We start from the raw sequence: 24,940 nt of genomic DNA on the forward strand, positions 1-24,940 counted from the left end.
TTCCAACAAGACAATACTTTGAACTGTTTTAAGAAGTGAAGACTCATTGATCTCATTTACACTGCTGTAAAATAAGGAATAGTGTCACTGACACCAGTGGAGTAGCAATATATACAAAACAGGTTAAAATCTATGCCTTTGATTCTTCACACCAAGTCAGACTTTTCTAAGCATAATAGTACAAATAACCTCTCTTTTAAATGGATTTTGTGTTTCAATGAACATGTGTTCTGGTAAATGCCATTTGTCTATCAGCTGCCAGCTTTTGACTACTACTTGCTTTAAAATAATAATGTATGAGAAACACTTAATTTTAAATTATTTTATTATGGTGATATATTTTACATGAATGTGCTGAGCAAATGAGAGTCCTTGTTGAATGTAGTTCTCTCCACAAAAGAATTGGGTCTTCTCATCCTCATTCTCTCATCCCTAATGTCTTTGCCATGGCAAGCTGTCCTGGGTCTCTTGTTCTCCATCCCTTCTCCTTTATTTTAGAATAGTTCTAAAAAGAAATAGAAAAAGAGATCAAGAATTACAAAGATCAAAAATAAAAATTCATACAGATAAAAAATGGATCACCTACCTCATAAGATAGCCCTATATAGTAGTTCTTAACATAGCTTAGTTATTCGGGGGTTAAAGGATTTGGACCTGGCCTCTTGTTTCCAGCTTCTTTTCTGTTCATCATGAAAGAAAGGATTTCTTCACACTTCTGGATATCGTTGGCATGATACGTATGCTTTCAACGTGGCAAGCTTCTCCTCAGTGGTATACACTAAACCTCACTCTGTGACTTCCAAGAGGAAAAGGACACATGGATTACACAGCGAAACAACATTTTCTTGTAATTTCTTTGCTGAAGAAAAGTCTTCAAGTACTGACTGTACTTGATCAAGTAAAGGGAATTCCTCAGCATGACCAGTTTTCAAATATCCCACTCACAACTCATGTACATTCAGATTGTACACAAACACCATTACATTTCTGAAACTGTCTGACCAAAATGACAATGACCAAAATGGTAGAACATGATGGAGAGCATGTACGTACTTGTTGAAGACCATGGAAGATCTGAAGATCTGTGTAGTCTCACTTTGAAAACCTGAGATCTATTTTTTCCACACTACATAACCACGTCCCATAGATTTCCATTTTGTACTACTTAATTAATGAAAAATACTTATTCCTTTTACTTTTTGTAAACTACATTGTTTTGATTGTAAGTAATTTGATCTGTAGCTAGTTACTGAATTATTTATGATATCAAGAAAGATCCTCTAATTAGAAACCCAGTGTATATATTTTAATGAGTTGTCTGCATGAAGTTAAGTTCTGGTGACTTTTTAATAGGAACAGGTTGTTTATCTTTCCAAGTGCATTCTGTTTTTATGCAGACGAAAACATAGTGAGAATAGTCAAACAGACTTCACTGACAGTTAAATAATACACAGTGTAGGGATACTATTCCTGATATCATGAATATGACAGAAAAAGAGAAAGAATGGATGAGGCAGTAGGTCACTGATGATACCTTAAAGAAATTAAAATGAACATGAGCCCTACCCTTTATGGGACAGAACCTATACCTAAAGAAGGAGGGATGGAAGAGGGAATACACTTAGAATAGAATGGAGACCAATGAATAGTTGCACAGGTCAAATGGGGAAACTACACACAGATTTGAAAAGAATCTTTTCAAAAGTTATGCAGCATGTCCATAGCATAAAAGGAACTTAAAAGCTAGAATCCAAAATGCTAAACCCTGAAAGTGACCCTGCATGGTACTCATAGGACATGGACATAACAATCCAGACCATGCTTTCTCTCTTAATAATATACATAGGGAAATGAGGGAAGACTTTGCAAGGTTGAAAATTACAAGAAATTCCACCAGACACTCACAGAGGACATACCCCTCTTTTCAAAGTTGTATTTATATCAAGAAATTACCTGTATACTAAATGTGGTTTAGTAGTAGTAGGGAAGAAAAGCATGAGAGAATCATCCTGTCACTATACCAGTGATTCTCAACCAGCATGATTTGAGATACTTTCAAGGGTGCCATAGGGTGCTACAAAATGGATATTATGTTTGGATATCTAACAGTGCTAACAAGATAAATCCAGAGATTTCAAATAGGAATCCATAGTGTTAAAAACATTCTGAGCTATTGTGGTCTTTCTGAGTTTGTTGCAACTCCAGCAAATGCAGTGCTGGAAGTTACAAAGTTCTGGAAAACAGCATCCTTGTGACACAAGCACAAGAAATTGGGTCCTTGAAGTTATTCTACAAAAATTCTATAAACATTAGTGAGTTTTGAACACATGAATAAGCTCAGTGGGAGAATCAAAACGTAAGATTGGTACAGTTTTGCCATAGAGAAGCTCTTAAGATACCACCACTATAACAGCTGAACAAATACCTTCTGAATAAATTGGCAAATTTAGCAAATTGTGGTCAAGAATTATTGAAGACTAACTAGTGAACTACTAAAGTATTTTTGTTCTTCAAAGGAACACATTGGATACTTGAGGTGAACAATTCTTACTCTAAAGTTTTTTCATGAACAAGCAGCTCATGCTGACATCTGAAATTTCAATTGTGGCAATTACATTTCACTATGGATATAGGCGAGGGGTGCTCAGCCTCCAGCCCACAGACCAAATGCAGCCCATGGAGCCATGGTATTTGGTCTGCGAGGCTCCCCATAGGGTAGGAAATTTGGTGGCAGGGGAATTGTGGCCATTAATATGGTCACCCGCCCGACAAAATTTCCAAACCCAAAACTGCCAGTTGCAGTGAGTGAGGCCATGCCCCCTCTCCTGCATCTGGATTGGGAACAGGCCATGCCTTTTCCCTGACAGGGCCAAGCCACACCCCCTTTTCCCATGGAGCCAAGCCACATCCCCGCCACAGGGCTGGGCTGGGGCTGGACCACTCCCCCTCTACCCTCCTGGGGCCAAGACTCCTGCAGGGTTCATTTTATCCTCATGAGACCAAGATCTCTTTACCCAGTTTATGCCCCCTGTTCCCCATGGAGCCAGGCCATACACCTCCCTGAAAAGCTGGGTTGGGGCTGGGCAATGCCCCATTCTCCTTCCGCTCCACAGGACAAGCCATACCACCTTTTTTATGCATGGCCAAACTATGCCCCTTCCCCCTGCAGGACTGGGCCACTTCCCCTTCTTCTGCAGGGCCAGATAGCAGCTGGACTGTCCCCCACCCCTCCCCACCCCCTTCCATGTGGCCAGATGGTGCCCACCACACCTTCCCTGCCAGATCAGGATCACAAGTGGAATCCAGCCAGTGGACAGACATGGAGAAAAAGGTTGAGCACCACTCATCTAGGCAGGAGAGAGAAGCTTCTTATAGATGCAGACTAACTGAATCAGTCGAGAAGGCATCTCTCTACCCTGCCTTCTGCCTGACTTCAGATAAATGGGGTGAATCACATCTCTCTGTTCACTATGTATATAGGTCACATCACCTTACTGCTTTTGATTCCCAACTACCTAATTGTAACTCTGAATCAAGGCTGTGATGTGAATAATTTAGTTCATGAATTCAAAATTTGTTTCCTCAAATGTTCACCAACAGGTCTTCTCAAAATTCATCATGCTGACAAATATTTCTGGCAGTAGACTAATTAGCTAGAATGCTACAGAAAGTTAATGCAGAAGATGTATGAAAACAAGAAAAACATATCTATTTTTTAAACCCTGCAAATTTGGGGACAAAGTTTGAGGCATGTGCCCAGACCTAGCTATCTTTTCTCAGTGAAAACAAGAATAAAAATGATTTGGAAATACCCGAACAATGAATACTCAGATATTGTTGATACAAGACTCTAATGCAGCACTTCAACAATTAAAGCAATGTATTTCCCTACCCACACATTTTTCTGACGTTGTCAGTTGCCATCTCCTACAAGGCTATGAATCCATGGTGCATCTAATGCCATAACATTACAACAGTCAAGAAATAAGGGATTATTTGCAGACTCCCACAAAACAGATCAGACCTCTACTTACAAACACTGTGTGGTTTTCAGAGTTAATTACGTTAAACCCTGAAAAGTTTTACATAAAAGTCTTCACGCTCCACTTGAGATCATTGGCTTAGGATAAATCAAGACTTTACCAGAGTTAAACCAGTGTGAGAAGTGAATAAGAGTGAGTAGTGCTAACATAATATGCAAATGTACAGAAAAAGACCAAACCCCCAAATTTACATATGCACATGTACGCTCTCATGTATATGCACATACAAACACATGCACACACATCCCTAAACTGAGAAAATTCAGCACCAGATCCACTCAGAAAATGTGCAGATTCATTATAGTAAAGTGTTTATGTAGAAGTCCAGTAAATTAACTTTCTTTTCAAAACAAAATATTCCATATAGAGTGGGAGTAGAGGTAACATCCAAGATAAAACAAAACAAAGTCCAGTAACTCCGTTACACATGGAGTCAAAAGTGCCATTCTTTCTAAGGCTAACAATAATAAAAAGACATTACAGAAAAAGGTAGAAAGTAACTGAAACTGATCGCTAGGAATATTCTGGAGAGTTTTATCAATTAAAGTATATACCAGTGGGAGATAACTCAATAAAACATATCCAACTACCTATATTAAAGAAAATATTAAATCTGGCATCAGCACAAACAAAAATATAGCTTCTTTTGTGTTATGTAGGCATACTATGTGCAGCAGCAGTGTACACTAAGTCCAAACCAAGAAGGCTACAAGCTCATCTATGATCATTTAAACTCTTAAAACCCAAACTTCCCCCACATAAGAAATATCCACAGAGTGACTAGAAATTCCAGAAGCTTTATCTCATTGAATTTGCTCTTGCTCCCCTCCAACAAAAACAACCTCTGAAGGAGCAGAGGTTCAGCTTTCCAACTTACAGTTCCAATACTCCACTGTATGGAGTGCCTTCAGTCATGAACAATGCATGCCCCTGGCAGCTGGGGGGGCACAGTGGTGGCAGAAGTGTGGGCAGTGATGGCAGGAGCCTGGCGGTGGTAACAAGGGAGCTCCCGCAGACACTGCCGGCAGTAGGGTGGGGGGTGGCAAGCGCCGACCAGGGGTCAGTGACCACCCTCAGACACCGCCGGCAGTGTTGGCAGCATCCAGCAGGGATAACGGACTGCCCACAGATGCCACCAGTAGTGTCAGCAGCCACAGGCACCGTCGACAGTGTTGGCAACACCTTTTTGTAGCGGGTGCACTGCCATGGTCAGGGGGTCTACATGCACCCACATGCACCCGCTATGTGTCGCCTCTGCCTCCAATACTTCACTGTCAGTCATTTCTATGTCTACTTTAATATCACCAGACCTGAGTTAAGATTAAGCTAAAAACAGTCTGTAGGGCTGTGAAACAGAAAAGAGAAATTATCAGGAATGGCTAACAGGTAGCAATATTGCAGAAGAAAGCATAGTCTGAATAGTGAAATATCAAGTCCATTAAAAGGAGAGGGTTGTTAACACCTGTGAAGTGGAGAGAGATTAGGAGGAACCTGATAATGACCCATGAAGTCAATTGACTCCCTCAACACTGCTTGAATAGGAATGTTGGTGCCCCTCTCAAGCTGTTAAATTTTGCATGAAGCAGAAATCAAAGGGGGGTACAACCATACCACTGCACAACTTCCAGATCCACCCAACAGCATGTGCTAGGTACACTTGGAACCCACCAGAACAGCTGTGGCAGGGGTGAAGAGAGAAAGGCTGACCATGCTCCCTTTCTGACCACCCCTTTCAGACTTAATACATGGACACAGTACCATCTCTGTTCTCCAGAATACCACATGTGACAGCAATCTCTTGAGGAAAGCAGAGGCAGAGGCAGACTAGGTGTTTGGATGGATGACATATAAACTGGTATTTGTAAGCAAAGAGTGGACAGACAGGGGAGAACCTTGTTTCACCTTTTATGCACCTAAATGACATTTACCCAGCCACATAACTGCCATGTTTGCCACTTGTATAGCTTGCAATCCTATTCTACATGCACCATAAACACATAAGCACCCATGTATCTATGGACCATTCTTACAAAGCTGTGACAGTGAGATATGCAGTTTCATATGCCCATACCTTGACAACTGTAAGTCCTAAAACTGTAGCCCAGCAAAAAACTGGGCAGAGGAGTCTTCCTCCCTCAACATACTTTAGCCTAATAGCCAAGTGGTTATGACAGCCACCCAGGAATTGGAGACCCAGATTCTGGACTCCCCTTCTTCATCTAGAAGTGATTGGAATATATAGCTGCTTCTTAACACAGTGCTCTGACCCCCAATTAGGCCAGGGGTGGGCAAGTATTTGAGCTGGAGGGCCACTTAAAGAGTTTGATGAGGTGTTGTGGGCTGGGTCAGCATTTCCCACAGCAGCTCACCAAAACTGCCTATGGCTAAGTACAGACAGTCAAAAAGCCCGAGGTTGAATTGATTCAGTCTTTGCAGGTTAGTTTAAACTGCAAAGATTAAATCAATAAGCAAAATGAACAGGCATTCTCTTTTGATTCAGGAAATGCAGCTACATGCCTGCAGTGCTTCAAGCCATAAGCTGGGGGGTGCTAGAGCATGGCTCTCTGGCATGTTGCCAGCATGTGCTGTGTGTTCACTTCCTTTTCCTGCTGCCCCCAAGATTTCTGGGATTTACAGTCCACAATCACAGCAGAGTTGCTCATCACTTCCTCTTCCTGCTTCCAGGTGCTTCTGGGGTTTGTATTCCACAGTCACAGCCAGAACTAAGGAAGCCAGCAGGGAAGGGCAGCTCCATACTCAGGGGAAGAAGAGTTTAGTGCCTCCCTGGCCCCAGACCCCAGCCAGGGTTTGCCTTGGGGGGACAGTGAGCCAGCCAGTGAGGCCAGTGAGCCAGCCCTTAGTGCTCCAACTAGGGAACAGAGGGGTGGGGCCAGCCCTGCTCTCTGAAGCAGACAGCACAGCCCAGCCCAGCCCAGCCCACGACTTCAAAGGATGCTAGGGAACTCTGATTTGACTTGAACCAGTAAGGGGTGTGGGACAAAAGTTTCATAAACCAGTTTGACTGTCACCAGTTAAAGTGACTAAAGGGACAGTCACTGAGGGCGCATGGTCATCTACACCCTAGTCAGCTCCAAACCATGATGGAAAAGAGCCCGGGAAGGGCTGTTGACAAGTCAAGCTTACCTGCAGGGTCAAAAGCGGAGATGCAAGAGCAGCATGCGCCACTACCATGCTGTTTTCAAAGCACATACTCCCTGTGCATTGGAGGACATGCAGGGAGTGACATAGAACTGAAGCACCCAGAGACAGTGAGAGTCCGGGTGTGAGAGGCAGTAAAAGACCACCAAGAGCCAGAGTGTGATGGAGGCAGCTGCAAGAGCCTCCGTGCCCCAACCCAGACCCGAACCTATGGTGCTGAGGCAGGCAAAAAGTACAAGGAAAGCCCCAAGCTCCAGTAAGCTGAGGAACCAGAGGCTCTGGGATTTGCCTAAAGGGAGGACATGTCAAAAGAAGGCTTGGAGGAGCATCACTCACAGGGGAGCAAGCCAGAGAAGCTTTGGCAATGGTTGGACCAAGGCACCCGAGACAGCCTTTGACTCAGTCACGTGAGCCCGATCCTTGTACAGCACCAGGCATAGGGCACTGCGAGACAAAATATACATATTTTTAATGGTTCTTTTTCTGATTAAGAATTATATGTACCACTGAATGTATTAGCACAAGCTAATAATCATTGATTAAAATTATCCGGGGGAGAAAGTGACACAGGACTGTGAGACTCTGCCAATACCATGGTCACTCCAGACTTGGTGGCATTAAGGTGACTGTATATAGAAAAGAAAGACCAAGTTTTGGGAAATGTACTATTTGTGTCTTGCAATGGGAATATACCACTTGTTTAAAACCATGGTTGATCTATGGAAGTGGTGTAGGGGACGTGGAGCCCCAAGGAATATGCTAAGAGTGAATTCCCTCTTTCTTTGAAAGAATGGAAACCATATAATATTGGAGCCTCCCCTTTTATATATTTTCTATTGTAATCAAGTTGTGGCAGGAAAAACAGAGAGGGACTTTGTTTCCCCCTTTTCAGGTAAGATCTTGGAGGGTCACATTGACCTAAATCAGTTAAGTCTATACTACTTTCAACCAGGTTTATCTTAAACTAGTTTCAGCCATTTAAAAACTGTTTATGTGCACTGAACTTCTGTTAAGTTACAGGTTTAAACCAGTTTCTGATCACTTAAACTGGTTTATGTGTAACTTCTGTCCCTAGCCTAAGTGGTAGATTAATAGACTGGTCTGGGGGTGCCAGATGGAGCAGGTAGGTGAGGTCTCCATGGAGATCGACCCAGGACCCCTATGGGCAGGATGCTCTCAGCCAAGTGGATGGGATGGGGCTGTGGGCAGATGTGGGATGGGCAGGAGAAGCTGAGGCCAGAGCCAGGATCATGGGATGGTGAAAGCACAGGGCTGCAATCCACTCCCCGCATGATGGATCATGATCAGCCTGACTCTGCAGGCAGAGAAGAGCACACATCCATGACCTGGTCCTCACTGCCCTTACCCCAGCAAAGGCATGCACAGGAAGCCTTTCTACAGCACAGCTGTGGAGCAGCACCTGGCACTGCAGGGTAGACTAATCCAGTCACGATCCATCAGGGACACCCTGCGTTGCTGAGCCACACCACTCCACAGCCATGCTGTACTGGGGCTGCCTCTGCATGCCTGTGCTGGAGCAAGAGTAGTGAGGACCAGGTAATGGAACTATGCTCTGTCCCCCTTCGCGGATCAAGCCAATCACAACCTATTGTGCAGGAAGCAGATCGTATCTTTTCCCCAGTCCTGGCCCCACACTTCCCCAGTCCTGGCTCCTGAGATCCCAGCCTCAGCTCTGGCCCTGGCCCTAGCCCTGGCCCTGGTCCCAGCCCCTGAATGCCTACCAACCCATCCTGCCCCTGGGCACCAGTTTGTGCCTACCCACAGCCCTATCCCATCCACTTGGCCAAGCACACCCATCCCTCCATAGAGAACCCACCCACCCATTCCATTTGGTGCCCCCGCTGATGGCTGCAGGATGGATGGGCTGGGGTGACTGGACAGCAGGGCTGGGTCCAGCAGTGGCAGTGACACTAGCAGTGATAGCCAAAGGGAGCTGCTGCTACCAGGGATGCCAGGAAGCCGTACTAGTCCAGCCCTGCTGCACGTCCAAGAGTGGCAGGATAGACTGCACATGCCACGGCCCAAGCTGCCCCACACACCTGGGCCAGCTGGGGCTGAAGGACCTAACATGGGTCAGATAAAATCTCTTGGTGGCCCACATCCAGCCCACACAACGGCAACGCATGGGGGGCATAGTGGGGGGCATTTGCCCCGCTTGAGATTGGCCCTCACTGGCCAGGGAGTGGGAGGCGACAGCTGGTGCCCTCTCTGAGAATGTGGGGGTGCTGCGAGAAGCACCAACAGCAGTTTTGGTTTTCCGCCAGCACTTCTGCCAGCAGCAGCGATTGGCTGCTAGAGGAGCCCTAGGGGTCAGCCTGCCAGCCCCAGGCCACTCTGAGCTGGCTCAACGTGCTGCAGAGGGGCTGGCTGGGGCACAAAGATGCTTCAGTACAGGGCTAGCTAGCAAACAGCACCCCCTCCCTGCACTGAAGCACCCTAGTGCAGAACAGAGAGACTGCCGGTTGCCGGGTGGAAGAGAAAACCAGGCCTGGAGTAGAACTAAGGGAAGCTCTAGGGGAATACACTTACTTGAGGGGCGTTTGGTTGTCAGCTGGTGAAGAAGCCAGATGACTGGCTGCTGAGGCTCCGGCAAGAAGTTAAGAAGTAGCTGTGGAGGCTCGAAGGGGAGAAAGAGACAGTGAGAGAAGCTGCCAGGCTGCGACACTCCCAGTCAGGGCGTAAGAGGAGTGTAAAGGCTCTTGTTTTCTGTTGTATCTATTTCTGTTGTAATTCCAGTGGATTGTGGAGGGAGTATAGAGGTGGTGAAGCTCCCAGCCAGCAGTGCCTTGCTCAGATGCACAAGGCAACTGCGCTTGCAAGCCTGACCAACCCTTAAAGGGGAAGGCCCTAATTTGGAATTGAGTTTGGACTGTAACTCCTCCTGAGCATGAATCCTACCTATAAAGGGATTACACATCATCACGGTCAACTCTATCCTGTTCTGTGATCATAAATCAAGTCATGGTAGGAAAGCAAATACTAGGGGCAGCGTCATTCCTTGGACAATCTCAGTCTGGGGAGTACCCAGGTACAGGCATCTCCCCTGACACTGCCACAGTCTCATGTAGACACACCCAGTAATACCTAATTTGATGGTTAGAGTACAGCACCGGCAAATTAAAGAGATGTATGTTCCAATCTCCTTTGGGTAAGGTAGGGCACCAAATGTCTGTCTCCCCTTTCCTGGGCAAATGCCATAATCACTGGGCAATTTGACTAAAACATTGGAGGAAAAGCCTCCTCTCCCATTTTGCTAGGCTATTGTTCTTGGATTTAGGCTTACCCAAGCATGCACATACAGAACCACATACCTGCCCAGCCAGAGTGCAGCCAACTGATAATGTTTAGTAGCCATGTGGACTAGGATCACAAACTGCAACAAAAACAGCACTTACAAGGCCATTTGGGCATGTAAAGCAAAACAGGATTCTGTCCATGATGTAAACCCCTGCACTGCTCTAGCTCACTTGAATACTGTATAGACTTAAGCTGAGAAAAGTCAGGGATGTAAGTACATGAGTGCCAGTTATAGGAATGTGGATGTCATTTGTCCACTTCAATTTAGGAGTAATTATTTGCATAAAGCAGTCATTAGGCTAGGGACAGAAATTACACATAAACTGGAATTAAGTGATCAAAAACTGGTTCAAATCTGTAACACAAAAGAAATTCAGTACACATAAACCACTTTTCAAAATGGCCAAAACCAGTGTAAGATAAACTTGGATGGATCTAGTATCAGGCATAATTGATTTAGGTTAAATTAGTTTATTGAATCTCTATCCCAGATTCAAGTTTACAGTCCCCCAGCATCCCAGGATGCTTTGCAGCTTCCCATAAACACCTTCCACTTGCAGGGTGGGCAAGATAGCTTTGGCTCACACTGTCTGCTCCAGCCAAACAGGGTGGTGTGCTCTAGTGCCTCTCCAACTTTTGGCCTGGTCCACTGCAGACATGTGACTGCATTTCTGGAATCAAAAAATCAATGTTTGTTTACTTGCTTATCAGTTCAATCTATACAACTCAAACTAACCTGCAAGCCTTGGGCTTTCTGACTGTCTATACGTAGCCTGGAAGTTTAAAAATCCTACTTTCCCAACCACCTAGGCTAAATACAGACAACCAAAAAAGCCCGAGGCTGAATCGATCCAAACTTCATAGGTTAATCTAAGCTGTGTAGATGGAAGTGGATAAGCAAGTGAACAAATCTTGAACCACATACTTGTAGTGACTCAGGCCAGAAACTGGGGAGTGCTAGAGCACACCTCCCTACTCCACTGGAGCAGACAGCTTGCACCCAATGTAGGCCACCCTCCCTGTGAGGGGAGGTTTACATGGGGAGGTGGAAAGCAGCCTGGGATTCTGGTGACTATGAGTTAATTTGAATCTAGAGGGGATCATTCAATAAATCAATTTTACCTAAATCAGTTAAGTCTAATACTAGATCCAGCCAGGTTTATCTTAATCCAGTTTCAGCAACTGTGGAAGTGGTTTATGTGCACTGAACTTCTGTTGTGTTACGGATTGAACCATTTTCTGATCATTTATATTGGTTAATATGTAATTTCTGGCCCTGACCCTAGTAGAAAAATGTTGTAATGCCTACTGAAAGCAGCTACCTTGAAATGCCAGCTTGTCTGCCCAATCAGGATCCCAGTATAATTTTCATTGGTCGACAAAAAACATATAATTTAGACCAATATAAATGAGTTGTCTATCCAGGCTTTAAGTTAGGCTGCTTTCAACCACCTGCCTAGAACCAAAATATACTCCCAGTACCTCATCCAAATCCCATTCCTTGCTGCCAGCTAAATTATCCAGTATGTCATTTCTGAGTCAGTGAAAAAATGCACACATGAAAGGTCAGAGGTTGAGCTGTGTGGACCTCTACAAATCTGGCATTTCTCAATTTTTTAGTGGATTGTTTCACAACTTAGATCATTTTTAATATAAGTTTTTTCTCTGTCATAAAACCTAGAAAGACTCAGTGTGACAGGGGCCATCTCAGGGCCGGGTTGCAAGCTCGACCCACTCACCTGTCTAAGTAAGGCAGTCCACTCAGTCTCTCCTGCCACAACTTGCTGTTCCCAAAACTGTTGTAAAATGTGGGAGGCTGTCCATTTGAATGCCCCAATGCCAGGGGGCTCTGTCCTCAGCTCCGTACCTCCCTACCATGCCTTACAGATGGCATCCGTATTGCACAGTGCCTCACTGTGACCCATGCTTCAGGGTTTCACTGGGACTCTCACTCCCCCTTGGAGCTCCTCGTCACTATGCTGACACACTGTGTATTCAGCTACTCAAAGTTCTTAACTCTTGACCCAAATTTGGCCTCACCACGTCTGAAGTCTTACTGGGGTCTCAGCCTCTGACCCAACTGAGGCCTCAAGCAGGTTCTAAATAAGGGGCTTGCCTAGCCCCTGTGTAGGCCCACAAATAATAAGCCCCTTTTCTAGGCTGGGCCTTGCTCTCACTAGGCCCAAGCCCTCTTTGTGGGACTTGGGACCTGACTGGGCCCCCAGGAACCTCCTTCCATCTCTATGGTTCCTCTCCAAAGTGTTGTGCACAGCAGCTCAGCCAGGTGTTGTTGTTTCAGCTGTAGCAGCAGACTGCTGCCTCAGCCCTGAGAGCCTGGATCTAAAATGGTCACCTGTCATAAGGCACAGTTGGTACCTGCTACTTTAAGGGCTGAGCCAAGCAGCCAGCAGGTGCTTGATTCCGGTGGCCATTTTAGATCTCTGGCTGCCTATTTAAACACAGCAGTTTGCTGCTGGCAGGCCAGGCAGTAACACTGCCTGACTGCAAGGCTGAATGCAACATCCTGGAGGTAAGGGCAGGAGCTGTAGGGGATGGTTTGGAGGCTCCTGGTCCTGGACATGACCTAATACTGCACCCTGCCAGGAGTGGGTAGCCTGGTGGGGCTCCCAGTGATGCGGGAACCTCCAGGAAGTACCAGGCCAGTGACCACCCCGGTGAAAGGTGGGTCAGGGTACCTTAACCCCAGCTCCCACAACCAGGTGGGCTAACCTATAGTTGGGCCAAGAAGGCAGACCCAAGTTAGAGAGGGGGCTAGAGGCTCATAGACCTGACTTGAAAACCCTCAACTGTTCAATGCTGGGGCCAGGACCAGAATGGTCAAAAGGGCCAAGGGCCCACCATGAGGGATGCCGAGAGCTGAGGGCCTGGGGTTTCCGACTGGCCTTGGAGGTGAGGCCAGGACCCGTGTGGCCAAAGGTCCTGGGGGGACCACACCTGAAAGGGGGAACAGTTCAGGGAGCTGCACAGCCAAGAATGAGGGCGAAGTAGGCTGCCTGATGGGAGGGATCTAGTTAATGGTCTTATTGGAGGATTCTGAGGCCCAGTGTGGGGCCGGTGACGATAAGAACAGAGATTGCCATCTGCGAGGCTTGGGCTGCATTGTAGGGGAGGAACGGAGCCAGAGATAGCGCCCCCTGGCATTAGGGCAAGAATGGGCAGCCTTCCACCTAATTAATATCATAATTATATATCATCAAGGCATGGCAGAAGAGAAAGTGGGCAGCTGGCCCAGAAACAGGTGGGCTGGCCAATGTCAGCCTGGCCCCAAGGAATCCCCCTGTTACACCACCTCATCAGGGCTAGCCCACAAATGCTGGCTGCCTGCTCTCAGCTTTAAAGTGGCAGACACCAAAGGTGCTCTGCCACACTCAGGAACAAAGATGTGAAAACCTAGATATTCTAGGTTGATTCAAGATGCAGAAAGAGCCATAATGGCCATGTCTACATGAGATGCTGACTGTGCAGTCATTACTGCACTTGTATACAAATCCTAAATGACTGCACTGTAACCGGAGCTACTGCACAGTGGCATCACCGAATGGCTTTTGTTCTACTTTGAGTTTCAGGCATCTCAAAGCATGAAATTGTGTTACCTCAAGCACTCATAACCAAAATAGCAACAATGGATTGGAGACTAACATAAAAATAGATGCTACAGACAGTTGTCTTGGTGATTCAGTGAGTGACATTCTTCCCAATAGCTTGTGTGCCCTAATTTGTATGTTTTAAGGAACTAGCTTTCAAATAATTGGCCCTTTTCTTCTCCCATTGAATTCCATAGGAGCTAGCAATGCCCTGTCTTTGAAGAGTCCTGCAATGCAGTTGGCAAGAGCAGTTTGCTCACTAACTAACAAATAGATAATTGGATTTTTAGCCATTTTATTAACTTCTTTATTGGTTCATTTGTATAAGGGATCTTTTCTAACCAGAAGTGTTTGTAGATGTTGTTTCTCCACCTTTAGGCAAAGGAAGAATATTTTTATTATGAATAAATTAATGCACAACTTGACTCATATTTTCACTCTTTGACTCAAGAATGTCCATAATAACTGACATGTTACTACCTCCACTACTACTACTAATAAATAATAAAATGGGTATTCAAATGATTATATGTGTGAATAATCATAAGCAATATGACTATGAGCCTAACAGGTGGTAAATCACCATAGAAAGTCTTTGCAATGCCTTTTAAGATATATATTTTAAAGTAAGTGCAGCAAGAATAGAAAGCCAAAACAAAAGCGACTACTAACTTGACAAATAAAAATGTGTTGTAATACATTTTTCTTGTAGCTAATGTAAATAGAGCCCCTGGAAAGGAACAAAATATATAATTTATCTCAAGATAGTGATTGCACTGCATGTAATTTCCTACAGCAGGCATTCATTACGCTAGACTGTTTTGTTAATATTTCATTTTGAGTTGCTGAGTAATTTTTCCTCACTTTTTCATTTGAACACTTTAATATTTTAATTTAATCTTGAATGTAGCACTAGAAAAGTAGGAAAAAAATCTGCTTTAATAAAGCAAAACTAGTTGAAATAATCATGGTTTGCACCAAGTAATCAGAGGGGCAAATGAGATTTTAAAGAAAATAAATCAATTAAAACTCATGTTTGACAAATAATGAGTTAGGGTTCTTACACTGCATTTACATTTTAGGGCAAGTCATAAAAAATAACTGAAAACTTGTTAAAATAATTAACAGCCTCTAGCTTATTTCCATGTACACAGAATTCAAAAGTTTTTGGTTAAAAACATTTAGACCACTCTTTTATCTCCATTAGAAAATTAGTGTCCTACTGCTGGATATTGATAAGAACATCTAAAGTAAAAAATACGGATTTTTTCCTACTTAACAGATATATATGGAGTACAGAATGTCTTTTTTCTACACATACTACATCAGTTATAGTGTCATACCTTGTATGGTAAGTATTATGGAGCAAGCAGAGTGATTAAATTATTGGCAGTTTGTTTACTACAATTAACTGTACTCTTGTGTTAGCAAGAATGAGTCAGGAATTAGTCATAAGAAATAATTTATCTGATGAATTTCATCTGTCTTTCTTCATAGAAATCACTGAAATATGGGACTGGAAGGGACCTCAAGAGATCCTCTACTTGATCCCCTGCTCTGAAATAGACCTAGACCAGGGCTGTCCAACTGGTAGCCTGTGAGGGGTTAATATGAGGCCTATGGGCTCCTATCTGGCCACTATTCCCTCCATTGCTCCTGCTGCTGTGGCAGGCAGGGTCTCTGGGGCAGAGCAGCATAGTTGGAGAGGGTCTGCTCCCTGAGTGGCTGTGACAAGAGCTTGCACTATCCATATGGCAGGGGGCTCACATTGCTGAAACAGTGGAGCTCTTGGGATGCCAGTGGTGTGCAGCCTCTGTGGCATTCAGCCCATACAATAAGCAACCAGTGGTCCCCAGCCACTCAGAAATTGAACAGCCCTGACCTGGACCATCAAAGAGACAAAATCATGTAGATCTAGACAATCCCCAACACACTTTGTCTAATCTTTGCTTTAAAAAGTCTCCAACAGAGATTTGAAATTTCCTTTGGTACCAGTAAATGGTTTAGTGTTTAACTGTCCTGAGAGAGAGCAAGAATTTCTTGCAACAAATCTAATTTTTTTTCCTTCATGTACATTGTCCTCAATGGACATGGCTAACTATTAATCACTATTTTCTCTATCATAGGTATTTACATATTGATAGACTTATCATGCCCTTCTCACTTCTCTTTTCTAAACTCAAGCAACATGTTCTTTTAGACTTCCCTCCCAAGTCATTTTTTTTTTTTTAAATCTCATCATTTTTGTTGCTGTTATGTCATCTCACTCCACTTCGTCTTCATTTTTCTTCTGAATGTGCTGCCCAAAACTGAACACAGTAGTTGAACACCGGTCAAGAGAGCAGGCCTTATGAAGAGAGGCTGAGAGGCATGGGACTCTTCAGCCTGGAGAAGTGTAGACTCAGGGGCAGCTTATAAGTACATAAGGGGTGTGCATCAGGAACTGGGAGAATATCTGTTCACAAGGGAAGACAAAGGTCAAGCGGTCACAAACTCCTGGAAGACCATTTTAGACTGGACACAAGAAAAAACTTTACTGTCCGAGTCTCCAGAGTCTGGAATAGACTCCCCCCAGAAGTGGTGCAAGCATCTACTCTGGATGTGTTCAAGAAGCGCTGAGATGATTATCTTGCTTGGGTCATCTGACCTCAGCTGACTTCCTGCGCTTTGGGCAGAGGGGTGGACCTGATGATCTCATGAGGTCCCTTCCAGCCCTGATGTCTAAGTCTATGAAACTGAAGCCTCACCAGAAAGCTATTGGATTTATTTTGACTACTATCATCATATAGCATTGCATATTGCTTTAAGTGTTTAGCTGTATGTTGTAACATTCACAAGTATGTCTAACCCATGAGGTAGGCAATGTCTGGCCCACAGAACAGATAAGGCCCACAGCCAACTCCATTTCCTCCAGGCTGAGGTGTGCAGGCAGCAAATCGCGGCCAGCTCTGCCTTAGCTCCAGATTATGCTGTTACCACCACAAGACCCCAGCCCCAGCCCCAGAGCAGTTCCCTACCCAGCCGCACGCCCTGCCAGTACTTCTGGGGCTGGTCTCCATGGAAGCCCTGGCCCCACACTGTCACGGTCCTGCTGCTGCTGGGGTCTCCATGGAAACCAGCTGCAGCAACACTGGCAGGGGCTCCTGGGAAATGGAGTCCTGCCATCAGCCAGATCCACTATTTCGCCTTCCTCTACTCTAACCTATGAAGTCTAGTACTTTCGTGATAAAAAATTCACCCTAATGTAGATGTTTACAATATTATGAGGGTAAAATTTTGGCAAAGTTTAACTGTTCTTAATTTTTTTCTCTAATCTATATATTGTAGATAAGCTTTGTGCCAGCATCAGCTGCAAATATCTGCCTATTCTACATATTTCTTCCCAACCCCTTAGTGTGAGCAGGAAATAAAAAAAATCTCACTTCGCTACTCTGATTCCCCTAAATATGTAGCTTTTCAATATCTTATGGTAATGAATATATTTTTTTCCTCCCACACACATCATCTTTACATGATTTCCTTTCAAGGTACCATTGCTATGGAGCAACTGAGAGCGACTGAAAAATAAGTGATCCTCTTCATGCGGGTAGAAAAGGCATCTGGAACAGGCTGTGTGTTTTAAGGGGGCTTGTAGCAGCCTGCATGCTTTCAGGGGCTGTAGCCAGCTGCAGCTGGTAAACATCTGATTGCAGGCTTGCTAGGAGGACTAGGGCAGCTGCAGGGAATAATTAGCTGGCCCATAGGAAGTTAAAGGCTCGCAGAGAGAACAGAGCCAGAGTCAGCCAGGGAGAGACAGAACTGGAACCTGCAAACAAGACCAGAGTGTCAAGAGGGAGAGAGATAGTAGGTCAGCTCACAGAGGAGCCCAGGGATCATGCCAGGAATGCATCTGTCCCAGACGACCGTGAGTGTAGCAGAAATACAGTAACTGAGCCCTTCCTGTGTCCGAAGGGACCAGAGAAACAAGGGAGAGAGTGGGTAAGATAACAGCAGAGCCATACCTAATGTATTTCATAGTGTATAGGTCAACACGAATGCCTCTCTCCCAGAAGACCGTGAGTGTAGCAGAAATACAGTAACTGAGCCCTTCCTGTGTCCGAAGGGACCAGAGAAACAAGGGAGAGAGTGGGTAAGATAACAGCAGAGCCATACCTAATGTATTTCATAGTGTATAGGTCAACACAGTGTATAGATCAACACCATTTTTCCAATGCAAAAAGTTAGGATTTTCATAGGGGCAGTGTATAAGTCAACCCACATTTTATTCAAAGACAAGAATAAACAGTCACCTGCATGATTAGCACAATCAGGGAAATACGGGCTCAGTGAACAAATGTTCACCAGGGCACCCTTGCGGAAAACCAGGAGTAATGGCCACAAACTCCTCGAAGACCATTTCAGGCTCAACGTTAGGAAAAACTTCTTCACAATTAGAGTGTCCAGGCTGTGGAATAAGCTCCCTCCAGAAGTGGTGCAATCACTTACCCTGGAAATCTTCAAGAGGAGACTGGACAGTCACCTTGCTGGATTCATCTGGTGACCTCAGGTGTCTTTCCTGCCTGGTGCACGAGGGTGGACCTGATGATCTTCTGAGGTCCCTTCCAGCCTTACAATCTATGAATCCTATGCACCGTGTCACATCAAAAAATCGCTGCTGACATACCACTAGTTTAGCAAATGTGAAGCGTGGTCAGGCTAATTGCACTAACTGCAAGAGGAGTGGTCCCACTAATTACATGAGGTGCAATTGCATTAATTACATCTGCACTATTTTAATGAAGACCAAATGAACTTAATTACCAATAGGGCTCTGCAAAACAGCATTGTTCCGATTCAACTTCTGTTTCGACGATTAGACAGAACAGTGTTTCATCTTGAGTTTCATTTTGAAAGCACTGTTCTGTTTCATTTCATCGAAAGTGTTTTCCTGTTTTGATGCTGTTTGAATGTTTCGCCCATAGGCTATTATGGGGAAACATAAAATGCAGAAGGCAGGCAGATCAGGGGCTTGCCCACAACCCCCACGAGGGATGCAGGAGCTATGCCAGGGTCCTCCCAGGGGTGCGAGCCCCTGATCTGCCTGCCAGATGAGAGAAGCCAGGTGCTGCCACCTGGGACTGGCACTGGGAAGATTGGTGCTGCTGCTGGTCCCAGGCAGCAGCACCAGGCTCCTCTCATCCGGCAGGCAGATTAGGAGCTCACCCACACCCCCAGGGGGGTTGTGGGGGCTATGCTGGAGTCCTCCTGAGGGTGTGGGCCCCCACAATCTGCCTGCCAGATGACAGACCAGCGCTGGGCACAGCCTGCACCCAGAGCCAGGAAGATCAGTGCTGCACTGGCCCCAGGCAGCAGCACCTGGCTCCTGTCACCGGCAGGCAGATTCGGGGCATGCGTCCCTGGAAGGACTCCGGCACAGCCCCCGCAGCCCTGCCAGGGGCACCGGCAGGCCCCCAATCTGCCTGCCAGCTGACAGGAGCTAGGTGCTGCCATCTGGGGCCAGCGGGGCTGGGGCAGATCAGCTTGTGTGGGGACCCGCCACCCCAATCCTGGGGTGGGGGAGGGTCCCTGCAAGAGCTGATCTGCCTCAGGCTCTGTTCCCTCCTTGACTTGGCTCCGGTATGGGGCCCGGGGCAGATCAGCTCGTGTGGGGACCCTTCCCTGCCCCGGGATCGGGGCAGCGGGTCCCCACATGAGCTGATCTTCTCCGGTCCCATACCTGATGACAGGAGGCGGGTGCTACCAGCTGGGACCACTGTTGAAGCCAGTAGGCCTGGCTTTGAAACTCAAAACATTTTGAAACTTTCCAAATGCTTCAAGTTCCCTTGTTTCATTTCAAAGCTGTTTCAAGGGTTTTTCTTTCATTTCAGTTTTGCTGTTTTGAGCTTGAAACGCATTGAAACAGTTTCAAAACAAAATGCTGGGTGAAATTTCGCACAGGCCTAATTACCAGTACCCCAAATATCCCACAGTATTCAGGATGCCACCAAAACAAATGAAATATGATGCTAAATTCAAGACCAGAGTCATCAACCTTGCTCTCGTTACTAACAACAGTTCTGCAGCCATTCATTTCGGTGTGAATGAGAAATTGGTTCACGACTGGTGGAAAAACATGAATAACATAAAAAAAGATGCCAGAATTAGAAAGAGATCTTGCCAACTGAGTCAATGATCATTAGTGACAGACTGGCAGAATTGTAACAAGAAACATCATCCAACTGCAAAGCACGATGTGGGCTATGGAAAGACTTTACCAGAAACCCAACCTGGTGGTCCCAGTTTATGACAAGGCATTCTCTCTCTCTGCATCAGAGAATGAAGATATCATTCAATCTTGCTACTGACATACTTGTAGAAACCCTTCTCATTACCTTTCACTAGGATTGCTAGCTGCAACTCCAATTGCACTTTGGCCTTTCTAGCTCCATCCCTGCATACCTGAGCAATGCTGACCATTCCTATGACTCCTTCCTAGTTATTAGTCTACGTTTTCACTTCTTATATGCTTCGTTTTCGTGATCTAGTGTATTGAAGAGTTCCCTGCTAAGCCAAGCTGGTCTTCTGCCACACTTGCTAGCCTTCCTGCACATCAGGATGGTTTGTTCCTGCATTCTCAGTAAGGCTTCTTTAAAGTACAGCCAGCTCTCCTGGATTCCTCTCCCCCTCACTGGCTTCCCAGAGGATCCTGCCCATGAGTTCCCGGAGTGAGTCAAAGTCTGGTTTTCTGAAACCAGGGTCCTTACTTTGCTGCTCTCCATCTTTCCTTTTCTCAGGATCCTGAACTCAATCATCTCATGGTCACTGCTGCCCAAGTTGCCATCCACTACTACAATCTTCACCAGTTCTTCCCTGTGTCTGATCAGCAGGTCAAGAACTGCACAGCCCCTTGTTGACTGCTCCAGCACATGCACCAGGAACTGGTCTCCAACACTCTCCAAAAACTGCCTGGATTGTCTGCGCACTGCTGTATTGTCTGTATTGCTTTGTGGAAAGTACTGGCCAGATTCAGATGTCCTGAAAAGTACATCAAGGTCCTGAGGCTTCTCTGTGATCAGACGACTGCAACCATTCTTTGTAGTGCATCAGAGACAGATCCATTTGTCATGCAAACTGTGGTCAAGCAAGGATGTGTCATGACTTTAATTCTGTTCTCCATTTTTTTTTTTAAATTTTGTCAGTCATACTGGTTCTCATTAAGGACTACCTTCCTTCCAGAATTGACACTTAAAAGCCCTCCATCTGTTCAGTATTCAATCTGGGACATTTTCAGTCAAACAACGAATTACTCAAAACAACCATCCTTGACTCTCAGTACACCAGCAACTGAGCCATCCTTGCGCACACTGAGGAAAACTGACAGACATACTGGATCTTTTTGGAGAAACCTACCAAACTTTGGGCCTCTCTCTCAACATTGAGAAGACTGAAGTGCTTTATCAGCCTGTCCCAGACCACGAATATGACCCCCCTCCCCCAAAATTACTATTGAAGAAAAGACTCTGGGGGTAATCCAGCACTTCCTTTACCTCAGTAGTCACTTCTGTCAGAGTGAACATTGAGGAGATCCAGCACAGGATACAGTGTGCATTGGAAAACTGCTTTGGTGTGTCTTTATTCATTGTAATCTCCAGAAAGACACCAAGATAGAGGTCTATAATGAAACCCCACCCTCCTCTATGTATATGAAATGTGGGTGACCTACCATCTTCATCTTAGGAGTCAGTAGCGGTATCACCAACAATGCCTCTAGAAAATCCTTCACATCAAATGCGAAGATCACTGCACAAATATCAGCGTCCTTGCTGAAGCCAGCATTACCAGCATGGAGTTGGCAATCCTCAAGCACCAACTTCACTGCACCAGACATTGTGGAGGATGCCTGACTCTCAGATCCCAGAACAAGTGCTCTACTCCTAGCTAGGTAATGGCCTGAGATCTCATGATGTTACTTTACAATGACTTCTACTGGAAGCAATCAGTGATGGAACTAAGAAAAATAATACCTTCCTTTCACCTTCAACTAGAAAATCAATGGTTGTCTCAGTAGGCATTGCAAATGGGACAATAGATGGGAGAAAATGGAGGAGATTACATTTATGAAATATACAAACTGCCAGGGTTGCTATCAGCTCCTCCTATCTTTATGTTATAGAAGATCCTAGTGTCCATTCTTGGAAAAGTTTTCACTTCTCCATTGTTTGTTGCAGACCTTAAATAAACAACAGGTATAATGTATTTGGGACATAGGGAACTAAGCAAATAATTAGACTTTGTCTCATGAAATTTTGTTATTTTCTTCTTCATATATTAATTTATTAAAATAATTATTCTTTTTTCCCCTCACACTACTCTGAACAATGTTAGCTGTGTATCAAAATGAGAAATTATATATACAAACATTCTGAAGTGCCAGGGCCATCCTTTCCCAAAGCAGCAGGAGGAACAGCAGCTATTGAGCTATAAACATTGGGGATCTGCCAGAGCTGGTTGTAGGAGAATTAAGAGCTGTATAAGTCCCTTCCTTTAGGCCCAGCATCTGGCTCTAATTTTGCTGCTTGGGGTTGGAATCAGCCCACATTGCTGAACCCCATAAACTCGCTACTAAGCAGGACTTTTTTGCCCAACAGGCATCACATGGTGCTGGTTCTTCACAGACTTCCAAGTGGAGAAATGAATGACAGATTCAGGTCAAATCCTTCTGCCCCAGAGTACATGACCTCAGAAGCCTATTCCTGCCCTTAGAGACAACAATGATGCCTACATATGTTTAGGGGAGGTGCTCTAACTCATGGTGCTTTGTGTAAAGCACCATGAGTTACAGCTGCCCCCCATCCCCAACCCAACAGACATTTCCCTGTGCATCTGGGGGACTTAAGCCTGCCTGCACTGGCCCTGGCCAGCAGGTGGGGGAACTCCAGCAGTCTCCCAGGAGGCTGCCAGACCACCTCTCTCCCCAGGCCTGCTCCTCCTCACCCCGCAGCTCCAGCTACAGTGAAGCCAAGCCAGCAGCAGCATGCTACCCCTGTCAGGAGGCTTGGGTCAAAGGTGGAGGGAAAGTGAGGCCCCTGCCCACTCTACCCCCTGCCCAAGCCTCTTGACAGCAGAGCAGCACAGAACTATCAGCTCGTAGCTGCCAGCTAGACTTTGCCATGGCCAGACCTGAGGGGCAGGGGTTGTGGAACAGAGCACACTCACCTTGCAGGCCTGGCCTGGTTTCCCCCTAGTATCCTAATCAAGGCACCCCCACCCAGGTACTCATGACGTGAGGAGACGCATTCCACCCTGTCCCTCCTCATCCTCCAGCTGCAGCTATGGCAAAGCCCAGCCAACAGCTAGTGCTGTTCATTTCCCCCTAACTCCCCAACTGCACAGGGAGGAGGCTCTCCCCACTATGTGACAGCCCTGGGGGAAGGGCTGGGCCCAGCCCATGCACATGAAAAATTAGCTATCAAGGGAAACTGAACAGAAATTCCCTAAGGCATTTTTCTCTAGAGCACTTTTAGCTAATAGCTACTTTATTGAGACTTAATTTTTCATGTGACTGGCCATTTCAAAAGCACTCTGAAGCCATGAATATGTGTTATGTCATGCCTGTAGAGCACTTTCAGGGGCTCAATCATGCAAAAAATATAACTTGTGTAAGCACTTCAAATGGATCCCCAATTCCCAGTGGCCATGAGGGAATTAAATCTAGAGTTGATGTAAGCTGTCTCAAATCAAACACAGCAGAGACCTGGATTCTGCAGTCCATTCTTCTCTTGGATAGAAGTGGTTGTCTGTACACTACTGCTTAGGGTAAATTAGAATTCAAAACTGTGCATAAGTGTGAAAAAGTGCAGCTGCATACCTGCCATTTATAGATTTCATAGACATTAGGGCTGGAAGGGACCTCGTAAGATCATTGTGTCCAGCCCCCATTTAAATGCATAAAGTGAAATAAGATTTCACCCAAAGTGGTCACATCTACACAAGACGCTGACTGTGCAATAGCACAAGACTACTGCACAATGGCATCGCATGGCAGAAACTGTGACACAAGGCTACTGCACAGTCAGCATCACAAAGCCATTCGTCAGCAGTACTGCGCAGTAGCTCAGATTACTACACAGTCATTTAATTTATACAAGTACTAAATGACTGCACAGTAGCAACTGCACAGTCAGCATCTCATGTGGATGTGGCCCATGTTCATTAATTTTGAGTGCCTCATTTGTGACATCTAGGACTTGCCTTTTTCAAAGTATATAGCATTAAATACCACTTCACATGTTCAAAACACAGCTCCTGTTGACCATGACCTGTGAGTGATCAGGACTTGTGCATATCAAACCTCAGGCTCCTAAGTCAGCATCCAGAAAATAAGAAACACACAATCAGTAATGAAATGTGTAAAATTCAGTTTAAGTGATTGTTTAGCATCATATAAGAAATCAGTGATAGTCCTGTTTCTTAAGGCAATCCCATTCTATTGTGTCAAGCAAGGGACCATCCTTTCTCTTCCTGTTACATTATTTATTATACACTTTCTAACTTATGTAACAAATGAGGTTGAGGTTCTTTAGACAATGCATTCATTATCACGTCTTCTTGATTCCTATTCAGAATACAATCCATAATGTGCCTAGACTGACATGCAGGTCTGTGGAAAATAACATGATCAGGTAATTATAAACTGTAGCATGAACAGGCATCCTTAACCTCCACATTTCTTAATATTAAGTTCTTGCCATTGCAATCTTCTTCTTTTCATCTACATTTCTTTGTGAACTGTATGGTTTTTTTTAATTAAATTGAATTCTACCATAATCATAACAA

General features: G+C 45.2%; 1 long non-coding RNA gene across 1 annotated transcript in view; it reads right to left on the reverse strand.

Moving 5' to 3' along the window:
* Window positions 1-334: 334 nt before the first annotated feature.
* The window catches only part of LOC102379778, a 58,682-nt gene continuing 34,076 nt past the window's right edge, over window positions 335-24,940 (reverse strand). Inside the window, exon 3 of the long non-coding RNA XR_001358318.2 lies at window positions 335-505. This is a non-coding gene — a long non-coding RNA (uncharacterized LOC102379778). The remainder of the gene's footprint in view (window positions 506-24,940) is intronic.

Source organism: Alligator sinensis, unplaced genomic scaffold, assembly GCF_000455745.1.
Source record: "Alligator sinensis unplaced genomic scaffold, ASM45574v1 scaffold660_1, whole genome shotgun sequence".
Lineage (NCBI taxonomy): Eukaryota > Metazoa > Chordata > Crocodylia > Alligatoridae > Alligator > Alligator sinensis.